The sequence below is a fragment of the Balaenoptera acutorostrata genome, chromosome 17, assembly GCF_949987535.1.
Source record: "Balaenoptera acutorostrata chromosome 17, mBalAcu1.1, whole genome shotgun sequence".
NCBI classification, from domain to species: Eukaryota; Metazoa; Chordata; class Mammalia; order Artiodactyla; family Balaenopteridae; genus Balaenoptera; species Balaenoptera acutorostrata.
Window position 1 is genome coordinate 63,661,933 of NC_080080.1, and position 23,992 is coordinate 63,685,924.

Sequence of the window (23,992 nt, forward strand, 5' to 3'; positions counted from 1 at the left end):
CAGCAACCCTGTAATGATAATAGCTAAAAAGTATCCAGTACTTGCCCTCTTCTAAGCACCTTATACGCATTAGCTCATTCAGTCACCCCCAAGATTCTATGAGATCAGCACTATTATAATTGCTATGTAATAGTGGATGATACCAAAGTACATAAAATATAGTGACTAACCCAAAGTAACAGAAAGCCACAGAGCTTGGATTTAAAAACAGAAGAGAAAGAAAGGGAAATCAGTTTCCTATGCTGCCTCACCATTCACCCCTAGACTAAGATTTATTTTCTGAATTTTTCAGATTTTCAAAAATCAAACAAAGTCTCAGGGAGACTAAGTTATTTGCCACCTCAAATCACATAAGAAGTAACTCCAACCCAGACTCCAGACTCTGTCTGTCAGGTTCTTAATCATGTATGACATAATGTCTTGATATTATAGTTTCCTGGAACAACAAGATCTGCATACTTCCCACATACCGTGTAAGCCACTCATTCTGCTATGTACCCTAAATTTACCTTATTCAAATTCAAAACATTGTTTCCTATTTAAGAGTCCTAAGTAGGATCAATACATCTTACTGAACAATAAGCTTTACCTTATTCATATCTGTTGGAACTTTCAAAGAATGGCTGAATGGTTTTCTTATTCTTCTCCTTTCAGGACTTGTGTTCCACCAGTACTAATTAGCATTGTATTTATCCCTTTCATCATTTGTGTTTACCAGAGCCTGGACTCCTCTGCTGGTTCTAGTTTGTCCTATAAAAGAGAGTGACTAGGATTGTATACTATATTCAAATCATTCATGACATATGGCTTTGATAAAAGGAAAAACTTACTGTCAGCTTTATTTCCCGTACATTTTTTTGGTGATTCACTTTAGAATCACACTGGTTAAAATCTTCAGGAAAAGTTTTTTTTCCTCTATGCATTTACCCCATAGGACCTTTTACTTGTACTAATACTAGGCAGTACAAGTAAATATAGGCTCATTTTTCTGCAAGCTTCTTGAGCGAAAGATGAATTATTTATTTTTGTACTCTTCATAGTGTCTAGTACCATGCCTGGTATACTGTAGGTGTTCAATGAAAGTTTACTTTATGAAAGAGGTTTAACGACTGTTGAGGAGAGAGTCCTTTCTCTTGTTGATAGAAAGTTCCCTGGTACACACTTTAGTGACCTCTATGTTCCCTTCCTTAGCTTAGCACCAGATGACAGATGGTAGCATTGGGTAAATGTTTATTGAATTGAATAAACTGTTGCCTCAAATGATTTGTTTATGCTTTTTTTATGCAATCCATTATCACACAATTCACACATTATTCAATTTAACAAACATTTGATAAAAGAAAATAAGATAGATAATCCTGGTTTGCTTCTCAGCTCTATCACTTGGTATATAACCTTGGAGAAAATAATTAGCCTCTCTGAGTCTCAGTCCCTTCACCTGTAAAATGAGGAGAATAAGATTAAACACTTTATAGAATCACTGTAAGGACTGTGTAAGATAATAAATATTAAACACTTAGTACTATGTCTGGCACGTAATAAGTGCTCAGTAAGTGTTTCTTAAATCATCTTAATATTAGTTATTAAGTAATATAAAGACATCACATTTAGGGACGAGTAAGTGAATATTGATTGTTTATAATATACATATGGTTCAAACTACAGTGATGCTGGTGATGATGGCATAGAAAACTCATAGATGTAGGGAAACAAAGGAAAGAATTCACCAGGAAAGAGCAAAGAGAGTTCTTATGACCATTTATTGGCAAAGAGAGTTATGTCTGTCTTGAAGGGGCTTCCAAAGTCAGGACATGCCCATAGGAGACCTCTGAATTCCTCTCCTCTCTTACTCACTAAACTTTCCCTTGGCCTCTTCTGCCTTGGTTTCCTTGCCCCCTGCATAGATACGAATTCTTTTTTAGAATGGCGTGAGCTTGTTTGTCCAGGCTTAATTCTTAGGTAAGCAATTCCAAATATGCTGCATTTTTCAAGCAATCTGTAAAGACTGGAATAATAGAGAGCAATTGTGTTGCTTAGCCAAAGAATAGCTTTTTCTTTTGTTTTTATCCATCAAAGAATGAATACCATCTGAGCTGAACTGAAACGCCTGAGTCACTAAGTCACACATTCTGAGCATTTTTCCAGGACCATGAAGGAAGCCATGACTGCTGACTTAGAAAAAGCAAGGGGAAATTAGTTGCTATTAAAATATATAAACATTTTAATGAATCTTCTGAAATTTCATGCTGTCATTAAGCAGGGCCATGTAAACTTTCGATGTATTAGAAACCATCAAGTATTTTGAGAATGTAAGAAAACAAAATGCTCCTATATTTCCACCAGGAATCTGATTAGGTAGATCTTTACTATGTTTGTAAAACACCCATTTCTATGACATAAACACAATATAGTGGTGGTCAGTCCGTGGCCTGTTTAGGAACCGGGCCACACAGCAGGAGATGACCAGCGGGCAAGCGAGTGAAGCTTCATTTGCCACTCCCCATCGCTCCCCATTGCTCACATTACCACCTGAACTATACCCACCCCCCTTCCGTGGAAAAATTGTCTTCCACAAAACCGGTCCCTGGTGCCAAAAAGGTTGGGGACCACTGCAATATAGAATATAGAACATTTAAAAAATAAGAGATGGGAAAGCCACATTCAATAATGTGAGCAATGATATTCTTTGAGTAAAAAAGTTAAGTGTAGCTTTAATTTTTACTTTGTGTTTTTTCAAATTGTCAACAATAAACATGTATTAAATGTGAATGCCATTGCTACTCTGGCTATTGCTATCTGTCACTTTGACATTTGTTCAAGAGACAAACTAAATGAGAAATTGTGAAAGAAATGACGTAAATTAATCACACTCAGTGGAAAAAAAAGAACTCAAAATTTAGGCTTTACTTAGGGTGGCCAATACAATAATGCCATCTCTAGAAATGTGCATAACAGTAAATTAAAATTCTTGAAATTTGGTAATTTAGCTGAAATAAGTGCAGGTTAGCTCTAGATAAATGGAAAAGAAATGTTCTGGGAAAAAGTTTTAAGGAAGAAAAAATACCTACATGTTGTAGGTTGTTTTTCCCATTGGTTTTCTATGTGCAGGGGAGACATATGAGAAACATTTTATTCAACAGAAATTTTCCTAGAAAGGAAACTACATTTTCTTGGGTGAAATAACTTGATAAGTGCAAGAGAGTAATGGGAAGAGCCTGCCCTGCACCAAATTAGCCATTAAACTGAAGAACAAAGGGGAGAAGTGAAAAGGGGCACAGAAACAGATATGGTAGAAGTCTACTGTCCTGATATTTGACCCTAGAATATTAGTTACCAATAATTATAATAGTAATAATAATCATAGCTAATACTAGTTGAGCATTTACCATGTGCCAGGCAACATACTAAGTCCATTATGCATATTAAATCATTTAATTCTTCTAACTACTCTAAACGGTTGGGTTCACAAATGCTTGTTCTGGGGGTTTAGTATTTGGATTTTTTGTGTAACACAGGCACCTGGATGCAGAAACAAATATGGGCAAGGAAGCCTGGTGACCATGGAAAACCAGGGGAGATCCCTAAAATCTTACACATTTGGGATTAAGGGCAATTATAGTTGGATCTAAAAGAGAAAGGAGGTTCCAACTGATACAAGGGATACACTTATTTGTAAAAAATTTAGGCTGGAGAATAACAAAAGGAGAAAATTTGCCCAATTTTTCCCACTAGGAGAGACAGAGAGGTCTGGTGGAAAGAATACTGGTTTTGGAATCAGGCAAACATGCATTCCAGGATTTACTCTGTCCTTCTCTGAATGTGTGACCTTAGGCAAATCACTTAACTTCTGTAAACATCAGTTTGCCTACATGTGGGGCTGGCTTTATGTACATACTATCTATGCAGTCACAGAGGACCCTGTGCTTCAAAGGGCTCCTTGCTTGGTTTAATGCTCTACTATCTTCATCTTGAAATTCTTAATAATTTTGAACAAAAACATCCACAGATTTCTTTTTGCATAGGCCCTGCAAGTTACATAGACAGTCCTGCCTATCTACAAAATGAAGATGGCAATTCCTGCCTCACTGATCAGCATGAAATTACCTGTGCTTAGGACGTATCTAGGAACCTGGCATATAGAACTCAGAATTACTCTTTTAAGCTTAAGCCACAAAACAACAAAGACCAATGTACTTTTAGGCCCCAGGTTACACTTTGTCAGAAAAATTGATGGGAGGAAAGAGAAGAGGAGAAAAAGACTGTGATTATGGTTACTGTGGTGGTGTTACCTACAGTTCTCACTTCTGTCCAGCTGTAGAAACGAGGATATTTCCCAAGGTACTCAGACCACATGACCAGCAATATTCTATAAATAAACTATTATGGTATTGCATAGAGATTTGTTTTCTGAACTGCAAACTTTATACCAGGAGAATTTTGCAAGTGATAATTCCATAAATCCTACTCCTACTCAAGGCTATGGAAATGTAGTGTCCAAAATCATACCTGTTAATAGGGCATGGTGAATTGCAGAAGTATTAGGTAGGTCAACTCAATTCAAATCACTTAATTCACCAAATATATTCTTAATACTTAATAGGTACTGAGTCTCTGTAAATGCCGTGCAGTGTCCTGGAGAAACGCATAGTGAATGAAGATGAAAAGAAAATTATTCATACGTACGATAACTTTTTAAAGCTGGGTAGGAGCCTGGAGAGAATTTTATGTGTGTCCTGATTTCACACTGTCCAGAGAGCTAAAAAGATTTAGTTTCAGCAATGTAACTAGTCAGGGAGAGATTAGAAACTAGAATCCACATCTCCTTTGTGCCAACACAGTTCTCTTTAGCTACTCCCGTCTCTACGGGTCATCCAACGTAGTTCAAAATGACCTTGGAAAAAAGAAAGAGGCAATCAGTGCACTGTGCATTATTCAACAGTGTGCTTTAAAGAGCTCACACTCACAAGGTTACTATAGGTTTTCAAAGTCTGATGAAATTTGCCATTCTCTGCATGTGAATACCAATCCTTCTATAAATAAGCCATAATTCATTTTAACAAATAATGTCAAATCTATAATAGGAACAAAAATGTTGTAGAAAAAAGTGCAGCTTTATTTTTGGAATAGTTTGAATTGGTCACATCCTATTTTATTGGAGATGGAGTATAGCATAATGACTAAAGCCAGGGCTTGAAAGGGAAAGGTTGAAGGCTGGGGGAACCTATCCACTTACCTCTTGGTACCTCTACTTCTCTTCCTGTAAATTAGGGACAATAATGTAAGAATAACTGTAAGAATAACATGATTTTCCTCTATGTGAAGTATTTAACCTAATGTCTGTCCCATAGTAAGTTCTCCATAAATGGAAAATGTTAATATTATCATTATTACTCTCACCAATAATGGCAGCAGTGAGAGTAGTCGAAATATCATAGTTCTGGAGAGTCCTGGCACACAAGACCAGAAGGCGATGAGAGATTTGAGAAACCTTTCTTTTTTTTAATTAATTAATTAATTTATTTATTTTTGGCTGTGTTGGGTCTTTGTCGTTGCGCGCGGGCTTTCTCTAGTTGCTGTGAACAGGGGGTACTCTTCGTTGCGGTGCGCGGGCTTCTCATTGTGGTGGCTTCACTTGTTGCAAAACATGGGCTCTAGGCACGCGGGCTTCAGCAGTTGTGGTTTGCGGGCTCTAGGGCTCAGTCTCAGTAGCTGTGGCGCACGGGCTTAGTTGCTCCGTGGCATGTGGGATCCTCCTCGACCAGGGCTTGAACCCTTGTCCCCTGCATTGGCAGGCGGATTCCCAACCACTGCACCACCAGGGAAGCCCGAGAAGTCTTTAAAACATGAATTTTATATCATTTAAAACTGTATTTCACAGTCTGAAAAACATTTTTAAAACTTATTTCATAATATTTTCTTTCAGACTTTAGCCCCTGTTGAAGGTGGATAATCTAGTGCTTTCCCTTGTAACTAGAGTACAACATCCAGAGATTTAATTCCATGTGGGTAGTTAAGATAACTCAAGCTACATAAACAAATAACTCCCTATAATCTAAGGAAGACCCAAAGACATTGCAACCATTAAACTTAAATACTTCATTGTGTTCAAGTTTCTCCTAAGCAGTTTATTTTACCCTCACATCTGAAATTACATCTGAAACATGATTAAACCATTGTACATTTAATGGATTTTTAAAGCAATTAATGGTATTCAAATATATGTGTTCTACAATGTAAATATAATATGCAGCAAATAACCAGTTTGAAAAATTCAGTGTTGTTTGGGTAGTGGGGAATACTATTAATGTCTCACCAATTTTAATATTTAACTAAAAATCTAAGAATCATGAGGGTATACTGGGGTGTTTACAAAAAGACTGAAATACATTCAGTGTTTTCATACTGTTTTTAAAAGTTTCTAATTTGCAAGATCATAATAAAGTGTAAAGATTAGATAATAGTAAAGTACTAATTTTGATAATTTTATGGTGGTTAAAAAATACATTGTAAATTATTTAGCAGCAAAAGGTATCATGTCTGCTACTGACTCTTAAAAAAGTTTTTAAAGAATCTATACTCACAGTGAACAAGGGATAAAGCAGATGTAGTAAAATGTTAACACAGGTGAAAAGAACACGGGAATTATTTGTATTCTTCTTGCAATTTTTCTTTAAGTCTGAATTAATGTCAAAATAAAAAGTTAAACAAAAAAATAACTAATTTGTAACAATGGTCTGGGTAGGCCTTTACCAGGTAGACAAAGGGAAAAGGACTTAATGGAAGTAAAGGTATAACTCAGGGAGCAGGAGCATTGAGAAACATAAGTAGCTCAGAAGCCCTTGAATGGTGGGTGCAATGAGAGTTAAGGCTAGAGAAAGAGAGAGCCTAGGGCAGTGTTGTCCTGTGGGAAGCTAATTTAGGATGTTATAAGCAGAAGAGTGAAAGAAGACAGCATTTTAGAAAGACTGCACTAGCAGAAGTGTGAACCATTCAAGATAGAAGTCAGGAAAGTCAGGAATTCATATAATAATGTAAAGAATGAGTATGAGGGTCTGAATTAGAGTAGTATTTGTACGGATGATAGAGCAAGTATAAAATGTAGTAGTTACAAGCACAAGCTCTGGTTTCAAATCCTAGTTTCTGCATTTCCTAGCTATGTCACCTTTAGTAAGTTACTTAACCTCTATGAGCTTTAGTTTTTCTCATCCGTAAGATGGACAAAATAGGAGCAGATCTCTCACAGAGTTGTTAGGATTAACAAAGGGGACAAATAAATGTAAAACACTTAAGACAATTGTGTCACATAGAATGCTCTCATAAATTAAAAGGATGCACATGAAAATGTTATCATAGACATTATCAAGAGCCACTGACTAATTAGTTGAGTTTCTAGCCCGGGAGAATGACAATACCATTCTCCTGACAGTACCATCTCTCAACCTGTATATTATAGGATACTTAGCATCCTAGACTCTACCTACTAGATACCAGTAGCTGACCTCCAGTTATGAGAATCAAAATGTATCCAGACATTGTCAGATACCCGCTGGGGGGAAAAGTCACCCTCTGTGAGTGAGAAGCAGTGACCTAGAGGATGAGCAAAAGAGGAGATGGGGCAAGTTTGGCACGAGACACAAGCAACAGGATCTTCCACTGAGATCAGCATATAGAGTGTTGGGCTAGAGAAACATTACTACCCAGAACTTTCCTCTGATCTAAGCTATCCCAGCATTACTCTCCTACATAGTCCAGGGGTTTGATGAATAACAATCTTCCACCAGGAAACCGCAGCTATGGAAAAAAAGGGTACTTTGCTGAGCTGCCATAGAAATAACATGTTTTAAAGGATGTTTAAAAATATAGAAAGTGGGGGCTTCCCTGGTGATGCAGTGGTTAAGAATCCGCCTGCCAATGCAGGCGACACGGGTTCGAGCCCTGGTCTGGGAAGATCCCACATGCCGCGGAGCAGCTGGGCCCGTGAGCCACAATTACTGAGCCTGCGCGTCTGGAGCCTGTGCTCCGCGACAAGAGAGGTCGCGATAGTGAGAGGCCTGCGCACTGCGATGAAGAGTGGTCCCCACTTGCCACAATTGGAGAAAGCCCTCGCACAGAAACGAAGACCCAAGACAGCCATAAATAAATAAATAAATAAAATTTTAAAAATATATATAGAAAGTGAAAAAGGCAGATGTTTTTGTTTATATATATATGTACATACGTACAAACACACAGGCATGGATAAAGAATGGTGGAATATACAATTAAATTTTAATTGTTGTTCTTGCTAGGTAATTTTTTGGAGGAAAATCTACAATAGATGTCATTTTTAAGCTGGAAAATAAATGGAATTTTAAGATTTGGACCATTTTTCTTACAGTGAAGGATTTTTTAAAACTCTTATATTTCAGAGTATCACATACTCAGAAGAGGTAGAGTCAGAATTACATTTTAATGAATCTTAACCCCCCTGAAAAAGTTGACCCTATGAGCCATGACTATTTCAACATTTGGAAAGATGAAAGTAGAATAAAACTTTACTGCATTATTTCCAGTAGATTTAATTAAATGAAAAGTTTTATATAAAAGTCAGCAGGACCTGGCCATAGAAGTATCAGTATTTATGATATGGTCCCTATCTTGTTATTTATTCTTTGTAGTGTCACTATGGAGATGTTATATCAGATTGTCTAAACATTTGACAAATTTCTCAGGTTGGGCTGACATTTTTTGGTATTTTGGAGAAAGATGACTAACCGTTCCTTTTTTTCCCCCCAAAAGGAACTAGAGGGCTGAATGTTACAAACTGCTTTTCAAAGAGAACTAGAAAGTAAGAACAACCCTGCCTAAGCAAGGTTTGGTTAGTGGTAATGAAAACTAAGAGCTCTTAAATATTTATATCAGTTCTTTCTCTGAATGTTCTAACATTCTTACTGAAGAATCTGACTGTTGATCAGATCTAGTTTAAAGTTTTGTGACTGATCATCATTAGTTATGTGACTTTGGGCAAATGACTTAAGCTCCTCAAGTCTCACTTTCCCCATGTGTAATAAAGGGACAAAATTGTTCCCCATGATTAAGTTATTATGGGATTAAATAAGATAATTCAAGTACAGCACTCGAGGCCTTAATAGTGATTATCATTATCATTATTATCATATCCAGAAAAAAAGTCAATTTATTGGGCAAGGAACTATTAACAAAAAGGCTGTCACAGAGAAGGGATAATCCTAAAATGCAGATTCTCATGGTAGTGTCAGTAACTCCCATGAGGCCCAAAGAATCTATGTGAAGCAAGACAAGAGCTCATAATAAAGCCAACTATTTTTGGCAGCAGTGAACAAGCTCCTAGGTAATCCTCTCCATCTTTTACTTTTCTAAGCCTCATGATTCTGCGGGAAGCAAGGTGAAGAGGAGGGTTAAGTCAATGATGCTTATACAGGTACAACATGCTTATAGTAGCATCAAAATCTCTGAGTGACCTCCAGTACCTTGAACTACATGCTCTTCCTCTGCCATACAGTCCTCATATTCACGCCCCCAATTCCAACTTCCCTCAGCCTGGACCCCATAGTTATTCATCTCATCTACACGTATGCTACCAACTGCAAATGCTTCACACTTTGGAATCTCTGCTCTTCCCACCTGGCCAGTCCCCGGTCTCTTCAGTACATTCTAGGACTGAGGATTATTGCTTTAGCTGGATTCACCTGCTCATTTTTTTTTTTAAATCTTTATTGGAGTATAATTGCTTTACAATCATGTGTTAATTTCTGCTTTATAACAAAGTGAATCAGCTATACATTTGATAAATATTTCCCTAACACCTTGTGGGAGTTGGGGTGTATTAGGTGCTGGGGGGGAAGTGGCCATCAGTAAAGATACTACATATTCTTTCTTTCAAAACTGATGGGGCTTCCCTGGTGGTGCAGTGGTTGAGAATCTTCTTGCTAATGCAGGGGACATGGGTTCGAGCCCTGGTCTGGGAAGATCCCACATGCCGCGGAGCAACTAGGCCTGTGAGCCACAACTACTGAGCCTGCGCGTCTGGAGCCTGTGCTCTGCAACAAGAGAGGCCACGATAGTGAGAGGCCCACGCACCGCGATGAAGAGTGGCCCCCGCGTGCCGCAGCTAGAGAAAGCCCTCGCACAGAAACGAAGACCCAACACAGCCATAAATAAATAAATTTTTTAAAAAAACAAAAACAAAAAACAAAAAAAAAAAACTGATGGACTACCAGGGAATAATAGACATTAAGCAAGTCATTGTAAGCAGGTCTATCTTTCAATGTGGAATCATGGTTCATCTGTTTTTCTTTAGGGTAGCAGGAAAAGCATAGCTTTTGAAGTAGACATAAATGGAATCAAATCTTGGTTCTGCCATGCTCTTGCAGTGTGAACTTAGCATATAATATTACATTTCTCATCTTCAGTTTCCTAATTTTTAAAGTGTGGATGAAAAAAGACCTATCTCATGAGATTTCTGTAAACCTAAATAAGATAGGGCAGGTGAGGAACTGTGGTATAATGAAGATTTTGTCTGGTTCCTTTTTTCCAAGGGATAAAACCCTTGGGATTTCCGGAGTGATAGGAGTGTCTTTGTTATCCAATGAGGTGACACATGGTGGACTAGAAAGCTTCAGGACAGACTGGTCACTAGAAAGACCAACCACATTATTAGAAGTTTGGGACTTTCCAGGGAGGGGAAGGGGACTGGAGATTGAATTCAATCACCTGGCCAATAATTTAATTAATCATGGCTACATAATAAATGCTCAATAAAAACTCTAAATGCAGGGCTCAGTGAGGCTTCCTGGTTGATGAACACATTAATGTGCCAGGAGGGTAACATGTCCTGACGCCACAAGGATAAGACACAGAAGCTTTGCATTCCCTCCCAGACCTCATCCTATGTGTCTCTTTATTGGACAGGTACTCCTGATTTGTATTCTCTGTAATAAAATTATAATTGTAAATACAGTATTTTCCTAGTTCTGTGAGTCATTCTAGCAAATTATTGAACCTGAAGAGGTGGTAGAAAACTTCAAATGCATAGCCAGTGATTCAAAAGTGCAGGTGGCCTGGGAACCCCCCTATGTGACTAGTGTCTGAAGCAGGGCAATCTTGTTGGGGGCCGTGCCCTTTACCTTGTGGGGTCTGAGCTAGCTTTGAGTGGTTTGTGCCAGAATTGAATTGTAACACATCCAATTGGGGTTGAAAAGGAATAGGGACTAGACCAAGCCACACAATTGGTCCTTACTAAATGCCAATTACCTTATGACATCACTCCAGTTCTTCCATGTCCACCCCCATCCCTATTTCCATTATCTTTTATCTCAAGTGGCTGTTTGAAGAGTTCTCAAACACAATGATGTCGATAGGGAACATGCTTTATGAGCACTACATTTTAGTGCATGAACCAAGACAGGGAAACAGATAGACAGAATGCTGGGACACAGTGCATCTGAGAATTTAACTCTTAAAAGTGCCAAAAGAAACTTAAAGGCTAGGAGCCAGCAGACCATTTTGTGACTTTTTTAATTAACTGTTTGATGTTGAGAAAATCTGCAGTGTCAACTGTATCAATTCTATAAATTCAACTATAGTTCTACAAATACTGCATATTGGCCCATAACCAAAGTATGACTTTCCCAGAGTCAGTGTTAACTACAATGGCTAAGATGGTCAGCTACAAATAAATCTTCCTAACTGAAACCATGTATTTGTGGTTAACAGTTTAATCTTTTTAGGAGTCTTTTGGGATTGTTTATCTTAAACTCTGCCAATATACGCATAACCCATCACTTCAAAGACTATTCTACTGCTGTTTCAACATCAGATGAACTGTAAATATATAAACATCATTGTAAAGACCAAAATAAAATTGTGTTTGGATTTTTTTTTAATCACTTTTATTTTGGAAGACATCTTCAATCTCTACAAACCTGTTCACAATTATTTTCTCTTGGGGTCTATTATGATTTAGAAGATGTAGGGGTTAGAGTGGGAATTAGGAACTGTGAGTTCTCATGCTGATTCAGCTGTGGATCCCTGGATGACCTCGTTCAAGCTCCTTTATTTCTCTGGTTGTCTCAGAAAGTGGAATAACTAATCACAACATGTCATGCTGGGACACTATGAGAATGAAGAACAGCCAACTCTAAGATAGCAATGGCTCATAAAATTGACAGATAACCCACATGTGTTACTTTAAAGATACTTTTAGTTATATACATATATTCCCCTTCATCCTCCTACCTGATCTTCTAACAAGTAGACCCATTAACAAATATAAACGTAGGGTGATTTACTATTTATTTCTTTTGCTTAGTTTGTGGTAGGGTTGTTGACAATAAAAACCCTTCAGTGGCCAAGAGACAGATACAATGGGAAAAAATAAAGAAATTTAAATAATCCAGGTAACGTTGGCTCTTAAATAATTTAAAAATGTACTTAATCCAGCACCTTCTCTTCCTTTCCCATTGCCTACTAATTTTAAGGGATCCCCCAAGGACACCTAGCTCACAGTTCTCTTTCAGGGTTTTATCACCTATCATCAGTTAGGGATGAAAACCATTCTAAAACAATAGCTTTATAGTTTGTAAACCTCTTCAACTCCAATTCATCCTCTCTCCACATTAATCACCATTCCCACAGAATCTATTTTTGTAATGATCTCTAAACTCTCAACATTCTGTGTCCTAAATTTATAGCTCCAGTTCATCCTTTACATATCTCTCTACCTACGCTGAGCCCCCATTAAGAAATTTCAATTAAACAGTAACTGCCGACCAAACATTCTCAACACCCTATATCTTCAGTTGTTTCTACCAGTTCACTTGCCAGGCTGCACAATTTCACCATGGGTGAAGATTTTCTATGGGGGTAATCAATAATAATAAATGCTGCTGAGAGGTTGGGAGAGAGGAATATAAAGAGAGAATGCATAGTGGATTTATTTTCTTGACACTTTATAGTGCTTACTATGTGCTAAACACTGTTCTAAGTGTTTTACAAATATTGTCTGATTTAATCCTCATAACAATCCTATGAAATAGGTAGTATTACATTCTTCATTTTACAGATAAGGAAACTGCAGAACGCGTAGGTTAAGAAACTTGCTCAAGGTATTGCAGAGAGTGACAGTTAAAACACAGGTTGATTCAGAGCCTATATTAGTAAATAACAAGCTATGCTGCTTCTCCCTTGATATCAGGCAGTTATTTTAACTTTTTTTTTCCAGAAGGAAATTTCAACAGAATGGAAGTAGATAGAACCTGATTGTAAAAGGGAAATAGGTGTAACATCAAAGATTTTTATGTCAATAAATTTCTTGCTGCGGGAAAGGAACCATATTAAAAGAGCTTTTCTAGGCAGAATACTATGTCAGTAGATAGAGATGGAAGTTACTAGAAGACAACGAATAATTACTGGAGTGAGGTTTTGGAAAAAGTGAAGGATACGTGAGATGATTGAATCCAGACTGGGGAGAAAGGGTGTGGGGCATTGCTTATTCAGCACCTACAAAAAGAGCTTTTGGTTAATTGAGAGTAAGAGGGATGCAAAAAAGATTGGTTATAGTGGAAAATGTAAGGAGGAGTCCATTCAATGACAGATGAATAAAAGTATTATGAAGCCAAGATAATCTCCATATGATTAGAAGGAATTGACACAGAGTCAGTTTAGTGCAGTCTCATAACTCCTTCTAGAAACATTCCTCAGTCTTAGCATGAAATTGGAGAAGATATATGGCATTTAACACTTCTCAAATGTTGATAACATGTATTTTATGATCAAAGATTCTTGGGGTAAACCAAATGAAAATAACCGTTGTACACTCTTTGCAATAGTAAAAATTAAAACCTAATTTAGAATCTTAGCAATACATACCGAAAAATATATCTAGGAACTCACCTACATGGCAAGTCATTTCTATATTAAAAAGTAGAGTCATTAGACTTAGTTAATGCAACCACTTTGACTTTCACTTAGAAATCTATTTATCTGGACCCTATGCACCACATACTAACTGGAATTATTTTAACTTTAAGTTACTTTAATTTTAGACTATCTAATAAAGTTAACCCAGTAAACTCATAATTCTAAATGTATTCTAACAATTTTATGTGTTTTAAAAATGCATTTCTTCTGGTGAGTTTCATGGCTGGAAATTAATTTCTCCCATTTAACATGCTTTGTAATGCAACAAGACAATTCTTTCAGTCCTTGGAGCTAAATATTTGCTTGTGTAAAGTTGCCATTTTAGGGAATCATGCAGGTGAATCTGAGATGCTCTCAAGGACAATCTTTGAAGCCAAATAAAATTGAGCCGGTTTTAACTGAAATTTTTTTCAGCTGCCACATGCTACGAAAATTATGTCTGTTAAACTTCAGTCCTGGCCCATAGCCAAGAGAAAATTAATCATTGACTTATTCCTATATTGTTCATAATAAATGACAAGATGTTGTTGCTATCATTCTTATTTACTGACAGTCTAGCATTTTCTGGCATATGCAATCAAAACCCATGTCTTTAAAAATGCAACACATATATAATCAAATCCTTGTTGAAATGGCTCAGGCACTTAAACCACAGTACATAAATATTGAAAAGAGCTAAAAAGTCAGAGAGAAAATATCTTTCCTGCTTACCTTCAGATGAACTCTTCAGGAACTCTGTGTAGGCTTTCAAAATTTAATTAGTTTAGAGAATGTGTTGATCTGGTAGCTGGGTTGAACCCTGGCCTGGTGCATGAAATTCACCTGACAGAAGATGAAAAATGCTCTCAAGTTAGAGTCAATAGTGAGGATTACCAAATTCCCTTAGCTGAGAACTATGGTTTTGAATTTCATAATTGGAAATTGATCTTTTAAAATCCTAGACTATTTTTAATAGCAGTTTTTGAAAAGTCTGCTGAGAACGTATTTGAGTTGGGTGAGCCTTTAAAAGAAAAGACAGATATATTAACAAAGATATTAATTATATCCCATTTAGTTGAATTAAATCTCTCTATGAATCAACCTTCTTCATGATATCTGTCCAATGTTCTGTACAATGTTTGTACAGAACAAACATTGTAATCTGTACAATGTAATCTGTACAATGTTTATTTAGTGTCTCTAAGTATAAACTAACAATGATTGCATCTTTCTCAATTATAGGCCTATGTATTTCACTAAATTTAATTTGTTGCTGTAATTACGAATATTTATACGCAAGCAAGTTCTTTTAGTTCATTTTTATTACAATAAGACAACTTTTTGCTTGCATTTGTGAATAACTTATGGAAAAAAAATGACTTATGGAAAAAACTTATGGTTTGTGTTTGTGATATAGTCAACTCTTGTTTTTCATGGCAGTTATGTTCTATGAAGTTGCCACCAACACTGAAATAGTGAATTCTGAACCATTGCAACTAGGAAAATATAAGGTAAGGTCGCTGTGAACCTCTGGTCACAACAAGTTTGTCAGCTGATCAATACATAAACTTGTTTTAGGTATACCTCTGTTTAAAGACCCCTTATTTAATACATGTTGTTGATTCATTAACATTGAATTCACGGCCAAAAGCACTATAACTCATGCCTCCACAAAGCTACCTAACACACGTATTTTCTCCGTGAGGCACATCGCAGCTTTCTTGCTCCTAGTAACACTAGGCAGCACCTCAGCACTATGTTTGGAGGCCAGTTTAAGGAGCAAAATCACTAACAAAAAGCACAAAAATGAGGGAAACATAGCACCAAATAGATGGCAAAAAGGACATTTGTTTACAGTATAAGAGCTGAAACAAAAAGGCAGAGAGTTTTTGCCTCATTCAACCTCAACTGAGAACATACCTATCAGGCAACTTAAATTTTTTGCCACTCTGGACATGTGTGTGTCCAGAATGACCACAAAAGTCTCACAAGTATTGATTTGAGGGTTGCAAATAAATTTTAACAAGTAGACAAAGTTGCAAATACAGAATGCATGAATAATGAGCACTGACTATATTTTTAAAATTATATCTAGGATACCTAGAATTCTTAATAGAAATTCAATAACGTCATGAACAGTGCATAATTTGGAAGGGAAAAAGTCTTTGTCTTTTTCCTCATCTTTGGAGACAGTGAAGTATAGTACTAGATAAAATTTTGCCCCTTCCTTGATACTGTGAAACTACTAACACTATTCACATGATAGCATGTTGAAGCATAATTAACAGCAAAGTCCTTACAGACTCTTAGCTCTCTTTATCTAATAAAACTATGCTTTATCTATATTCCTAAAGAAATAGAAAGTCATAAGAACAAGTTATGATGGTCCTATTTCTCCGAAACTGTGGGAAGAAACTTTTCTCACACTCAATTTGACATTAGGTGCCCTTTCCAAGAGAAAAACTCAAACCAAATTTGCTCAAGGCTCTCAAAACACAACTTAACTCTTCCTGCTGATGACCTCTTACTTATTTTTATTAAGTTTAATAGTACTTGACATTATAAGCTGACATATCTATCTTTAGCCTTACATTTACAAGTCTTGTTCTTACTTTATCTGAGCAAGTATAATATACACATTTAGGATTTGTTTATGGTTGTAAAATCTGCTATTACAATGTGCCTCAAATGCTGAATCTTTCAGAGACAGAAAGAAAAATTAGACTTTCATTTTGAGAAAGTGAAGTTTTTCAGTTGTCCCTATGCAACTGAACTATTATCTTCTTTAGGGAATAGGACTTGCTAATGAGAAATTCTAATTATAGACTTGATTTTTATTTAGCTATTTAATGGATTACAAAGAAAGCATATGTGACTAAACCACTTGCTTGGTATAAAATATTACTGCTAGATACCACCTCAAAATTATCAGATAATTATTTCTGAGAATGCTTTGAAACTGATATCATTACACCCAAAATGAAACAATCATCTTCCACTGTAATATAAGAATAATTCAACAAGCTTGTTTCAACAAAGTACTTTTACAAAGGACTTTTACAAAGCAAAATATCAAGCTGACCTTCCACTGGGATCTGTGACTCTAAGAGAAAAGGAGAAATAGAACCGGTTTCCACTGTAACTTTCAAAGTCTAGGCAGGATAAGAAGGGCATGCACTGGAATAAGGTTGGTATGAACTATTCGTTCAGAAACATCTCAAAATGCATGTCACAACTACTCCAGATATAGTCTACTGTGTTTATTTAATGCCCTGTTCACTTTATGACGTCTAACCTGATAATTATCTTGAGACGTTTTCACCAGCTGGGCAGTCATTTATTTTGAAAATGACTTAACAGCTGGCTTTCATCAGAATTCTACTTCAACTTAAAAGGCACTACAATTTTTTTTTTTTTACTTGGCGATCAAAAGTGGCATCATCCATTCCCCTCTGAGATCCTCCAGGGTAGTGATAGATTTCTTATGTCCATAATGCAGCTTACAGAGCTTTCAGTCATAAAAGAAACTCTAAATGAATTCTGGAAACTGCAAACATGGTTTTGCCATTTGGGATTTTTATAATTAGAAAGACATGTTTGCTGATAGGCTGATGACAGTATGCTGCAATTTTAAATCGTCTTGTTATACATTTATTCTAACACCTTTCAATATCTTATGTAAATATGATAAATCTTATCTTTTCTCCTTTCCAGATACATTTATTGTGATAGAAATTTTGTACCATCATTATAACTCTCAAAAAAGCAAAGCCATCAAAAATGGCATCCAACTGGTATACAAAGTTTAGAAAAATTATTCTCCCATATTTCACAGTTAATGCAGAAAGGATAAACTAACCCATCAGCTTTGTAACATTTTAAAACTCAACAAACCTGATTCTCTCCATCCCACTATAATGAAAACGTAATTATACTCTCCACAGAGGAACATCATATATATACGGCTTTTAGAAATTCATGGAAGTGGTAAAAAGGAACTATATGCTCAAATATTTCTCATTGCAGAATCTACACAACAGTCTTCCATGGTAAAAATTTTTACCTTTAGCCATGGAAGTGGGAGTAGCCAAAGAATGGAAACAGGAAAAAGTCAGGGAAACCTTCTCTGGGTAGTGTCTATACTGCTGATTTTCTATTCAAGAAGGTACGTTGTAGTGTGTTCTTAAGCTCCAAGAGAGAAGACTCAAGCTGGCCTTGAACTGCAGCACTTCATTATATAGTTCTTACAGTCTACAAAGCCATCATAACATAAACATGAGAGTAGAAAAATATTTGATACAAATCCACGAATTGTAACATAGGTACATTGTGTTTGTCCGTGTTATTTGTCTCCACTAGTGGTTTTCAACAAGAAAGACTGAAAATACCCACTCCTTCTAGCTCTTCTTTGCTTTCAACCCATTTATGGACAAAGCCAGTGCTCATGGACTTTTATCAAACCAAGAATACTGTTTTCTGAACTTACTCCTTCACTGTGTTTGATATAGTTGGAATCTGTTTTTCCTCAAAAGTTATTTAACAGATCCACCAAGTCACAGGTAAAATGCCAACTTCTGACTGAGTTTCTGCCTTTGGATTTTGGCTTTTATTTCAATCTTTCATCATGGGACAACTGGGAGAGAGTACCTCTGAACACTTCAAAAAACCCATAAAATTTGTAATAGACACCATTGCCTTCTATCAACTTCTGAGATTAAGAATCATAGAAACAGACTTTGACAATGAAATAAAACTAAGCCATCAAATAGCAAAACTGCTCATGTGTACAATAATTTGAAATATATGCATAGACTTTATAGCGCATCAAATGGTAATTATAAAGAACATATACTGTGAGAAAAGTTTAAAAGAGGGGATGAATCTGTAGGACTTGACTGCTTCCTAAGGTATTATGAAGATAAATTATAGACTAAAGAGAACATAGAACTGAATGGAATCCATTTGGCTCATTTTAAATACTTTTTTTTTTCCTTTTAATATATTGTCTTCCAAATTGGAAATAAAAATCTCTTTAAAAATGTAGCTAAAACTTAGCTTCTGGATGAGGTCTACTTGTTTTTGATATACCCTAGCTTTTAGCCAAAGATGTCTATCTGTTCTTTTCATCTGATTCTGCCATGTCCACATTGGTCAGGTAAGTAAAAAGATATACCCAAATAAGTTTTCCAGAAAATAACATGATTCATTAATATACTTGCAGCTTTTTAGGACTTCTTGTTATATAAGGACTTGTTGCATCTTTTAAGCTAATATCCTCTAACTGGTAAAAAAACTTCTATTGTGAGTCTCAAGCTATTTTCCCAGTTTTACAAATAAGGGACGCAAGACTTAGAGAAATTAAGTAACTTCCCAAGTGTCATAAAGCTCATTTAGTGGTTGAGCCAGGATTTGAACTGAGGCTGAACTGAGATATTTTGTTTCCACGAATCAGCATAAATATCTAGATATCAACATCTGGATTATATGTGGACAAAATCCAAAACCAGATTAATGACTCTTAATGGCATTACTAAAGATCATTTTATTCTTTGGCAAATTTTCTCATATGATTAATAAAAAAAACTCATATAACACGGCTTGGGTGGTAAAGTAGAAATTTTGAAGATCATGGTAATTGTTTTCTTAATGTTTTCCTTTCTCTAGTCTCTTTTTTCTTTAATTTAGCTTTCAATTAATACCAAAGTTGGTTATTTAAGACATCTTGATCATGCCATTCCCTTTTTAAAACTTCCCATTTCTCTTCACCTCAAACATGATGAAATTAAAAATTTATCTTGGGCAATAATGCCTTCATAATCCTTGGTCCTAAGTCAAGCTCCCCCGTGACTTTCTTTTTCTTTGTTCGTGTTCTTCTCTTTGCCAAAAATCCCATTAACTATCTTCCCCCTCTTTTCCCCACTCTACCCTCCACCGCTCTTTCTAATTTGCATAAATATGCTCTCTATCTCTGCCTCCCTCTCTCCATGGCTGTCTCTCTGTCTCTCTCAGCCTCTCTGTCTCTCATTAATACCTAAAGGAATTAGTTCCTTTTACAAATTTCCATCTGCATTCCCATGGCACTTTAAGTATCCCTTTGTTAAAACATAGCATCTTCTTCTAGAGTTATTTATTTATGTATCTTACCCCCTTCACTGAGATGACCACCCTGAAGTCTAGGGCTGGATTATTTATCTTTCTATATCTACCACCTAAGCCTTGGTATATAGTAAATGCTTAATCAATGCAGTTGCATTAAATTGAACTGAACTGAATCCAATTGAACTGAAACAATTTTATTCCCAGTACATGAGAGAATTAGACACTATGCACAGCTCCGATGCTTGAACTGTTTCTACCAGAAACTGATTTCAGTCATTTCATCCCTTTGCATCTTGCACAGTGCCTATCAGTGTTCCATAAACGTGGTGTCTGATACATTTTGAGTGATTAAGCAAATCTATCTGATTTACCCAATATCTATGGCAGAGTCAAGAATAAACCCACTTTTTTCAAGAAGCCATGGCATGGAGTTCACATGGACCTTGGGGCCAGTCTGCTGTGGTTTGAATCCTTGCTCCCCTACTTACTACCTGTGACCTCAAGGGAGTTAAGCAAAAGCCTTACTTTCCTCATCTGTAGGACAAAAATAACATTAGTGCTAACTTAATGAAATTGTTGGGAGAATTAAATGAGTTGATATGTGCAAAGTTTGTAAAAGTGTGCCTGGCATATAATGATCTTGGCAAAGGAGTTAGCTAAGGTTATTACTTGCTGTGACTTCCGTTTTTTTATACTTAACTCTGTACCCTTTTATGTCTACTGCAAGACTCTCTCAAGAAAACAATAGTTTTCCATATGAGGAAATGCCAGGGTAGCCAGTATCATCCACATACTGTGCTTTTCCTTCTTAAAATTGAAAAAAATCTCAAGCATATATTCCTTAATTCCCACAATGTCCCTAGAACACGTTTTATTTTCTTTGTTTCCTCTAGTTTTGTTTATTGTAACACTTTTTCCAGTGCAAAAAGAAAACACCCTGATCTGACGTCATACACAAAACTCCTCTATTTCTCTAAATCAGAATCTATATTATAGTGAACTAAACAAATATGTAAAACAATTAAAATGGTAGTTTAATGGAGTCATATTTAATGAACAATGCTAATTTACCATGTATCATGAAAATATAATATTTCACTTCCATCAGTGTTATTGTTTCCTTGTAATGAGGTCTTAAACTATTGAACTTTGCACTTTCCACATCTTGTATTTCCAAAACATTTCTATTAGACACAGAAACTAACCTATAGTTCTCTTTCTCATCTCACTGTTGCTTGTTTGAACTTTTTGGAATTTTCTTTCATTTCCTGACCAGACTGCTTTTCTTTCCTGGTGCAATAAGATTCTCATTATAGTTTTTGGATGGCCACTTGTGACATAAAACCAAACCCAAAAGATTCATCACATAGCCAAACAAATCTGACTGTTTCAACTTTTACTCTTAGCTTCTGCATAAAAGACAGGTGTGGATTTATTTCTTATTTGCAAGCACTCAATACAATTTGAGACTGCAGATTATAACAGCAGAGTATGTGAGCTATTTGTACTAGTATGGTTTTTCTTTTTAAAATTTCTTTATTTAAAACACATTTACCTTCTAATCTGTTTCAGATAGTTCTAGTGTTTTAAGTTTCATGACATGAATTCATCTATTTGTCACATCTGCTGACTCTTCCTCATGGTGATTTTCTTGTGAGGTTTGCAATCTATTAGAGTAGGCTTATTTTTAGCTTGATTTTTAAAATCCTGTTGGAGTCCCAAAATGCCCTGGGTTGTGAAATGATGGTTCATGGTTTGCTTTTGTTTGGGACCAAAGGGATTTCAGTGATTTTGGACTAGGTTTTAAGGTTAATTTCTCAGATCATGTTACCTGCATCACCCAGGTAGTACAAATTTAGACCCTACATCAGCAGTGATTCAGACTTAACATTTTAATTTCTCATAGTACTTGTTTTTTTGAACACAAGTCCCAGATAAATGGCAAGTTTGTTTACATTTTCCCTGGTTAATTGTTTGAATTTTTTCTACGCTATTAAACTAGAAGTCCTTAGAGATTTTGTGTTTTATGTAAGACTCTAAGATTAAGTTTCCCTTTTTTATTGGTGTTTGCAACCATTTCCCCAGTCTCCTCTTTATTAAAACCCATCTCCAGTCAAGAGGGCCTATATCCTTTCTGAAATACGTGTGAAATGCCTTGGTATCACCTCTCTGTGACCTCTCTCACTTTGATTACTTTCTTTCTTGTTCTTATAGCACCTGGTGGTTTCTGTCTTTAAAGTCAATCATTATATATCATCCAATATTTTAGGTGTTTTTTTTTGTAGGTGATCCGCATATGCTTATTCTAACATGTGGCCAGAAGTCTTGTCGTTATTGGTTGAAATTCTGTAGGTTTCCTAGCTAACTGTTGGTTATCTCTCTTAGAGTTGAGAGTGCCCTCCTCCCTCTCCTGCTGTACCTTGTTCAGCTTCTTACATCATGTCTCATTTTTCTGCCACAACCCTGGCACCAGAGGGATTCCAGACCAACACGTGGACTTTATTATAGCTCAAACTCTGAATGAAATCTCTATCCAAACCTCTTCCACTTTGGTCAAATGTGTGGATTTGACAGTTGTTTGACTATAATAGCCAGAAAAAAATTATATTGCCAATACTTCAAGATAAGATGACTATAGAATCAAAAGAACAACAGCAAAGACGTCTAGAAGAACTAGCATCATAGTAATTTGGGGGAAGAAGACTAGGTGGCACCCCTAGGGGGAAGCATCATGATGTCAGTGCTTCCATAGTAGATGGAGAGGACATGGAGCGACTTCCTCATCAGAAAAGAGGTTCACAGCAATGACCATGAATGACTGAGATGCAAAAATATAAAACATTTATTTCTAACATGGTTGGCACATCACCCAGAGACAGATTTGTAGCAACATTTCTCCAAAGAACAAACAAAAAACAAGAAAAAACCTAACCAGATATGGCTCTTCATAAGTTCTGAAAACCTGAACAGAAAAGTAGATAACACATTCAATTTTAGCCAGGTTATAACATGTTATTGTGAGAATATCATTGATTGACTACTTATAGGTAAGATATTACAGAGAACATCACTAGCTATGGACATCTATATTATTATTGACCTATTTGGAACATTAAGGCCCTGGTAGAAAAGGTATGAGAGCATTCTTGACAAAGGAATAGTACCACGCAGAAGGATCTTGAGAAAATCCCCCTTAAACTAGTCTTTTATGATCCTGTAGTTAGTTATCAGCTGGAGCCCTGGAAATCAGTACGGCAATTGGGAGATAGGAAGTGACGAGGAAAAGCAGGATTTCTGAATTATGTACAGTGATCCTCCTCATTTGTGGCTTCCATATCAGCAAATTCTCCTACTTTCTAAATTCTGTTTCTAAGCCCCAAATCAGTACTTGCAGCACTTTCATGATTATTGACAGAGCAGTGAAAATTTTGAGTTGTCTCACACATGTTCCCAGATGAGGTTGAATAAGGCGACACTCTGCCTTCTTGTTTCAGCCCTCAAGCCATAAACAAATGTCCTTTTGTGGTCTATTCAGTGTCACATTTTTCACATTTTTTGTGCTTTTTGTTGGTGATTTTGCTGTTTAAAGTGGCCTCCAAATGTGATGTCAAAGTGCTGTCTAGCGTTCCTAAGTGCAAGAAGGCTGCTATATGCCTCATGGAGAAAACATGTGTGCCAGGTAAGCATTGCTCAGGCATGACTTCTAGTGCTGTTGGCCATGAGTTCAAGGTTAATGAACCCACAATACAGTAGATCTAGAGAAGGAAGGGGAAATTCGCTGATCTGCCTATGTGAGTCTGCTCTGGAAAGTGCTGAAGTAACATCTATAGTGCGTGATGAAGATATGGGAAAAAAACTTTCAAAAGTATGGAAAAGAAGTCAAATTTGTATTCATGAGATGAATACCAATTAAAAAATGGCAGAGTGGACAGCACTGTTGTGAAGCTGAAAACCAGAAAAATTTACAGACATGTTT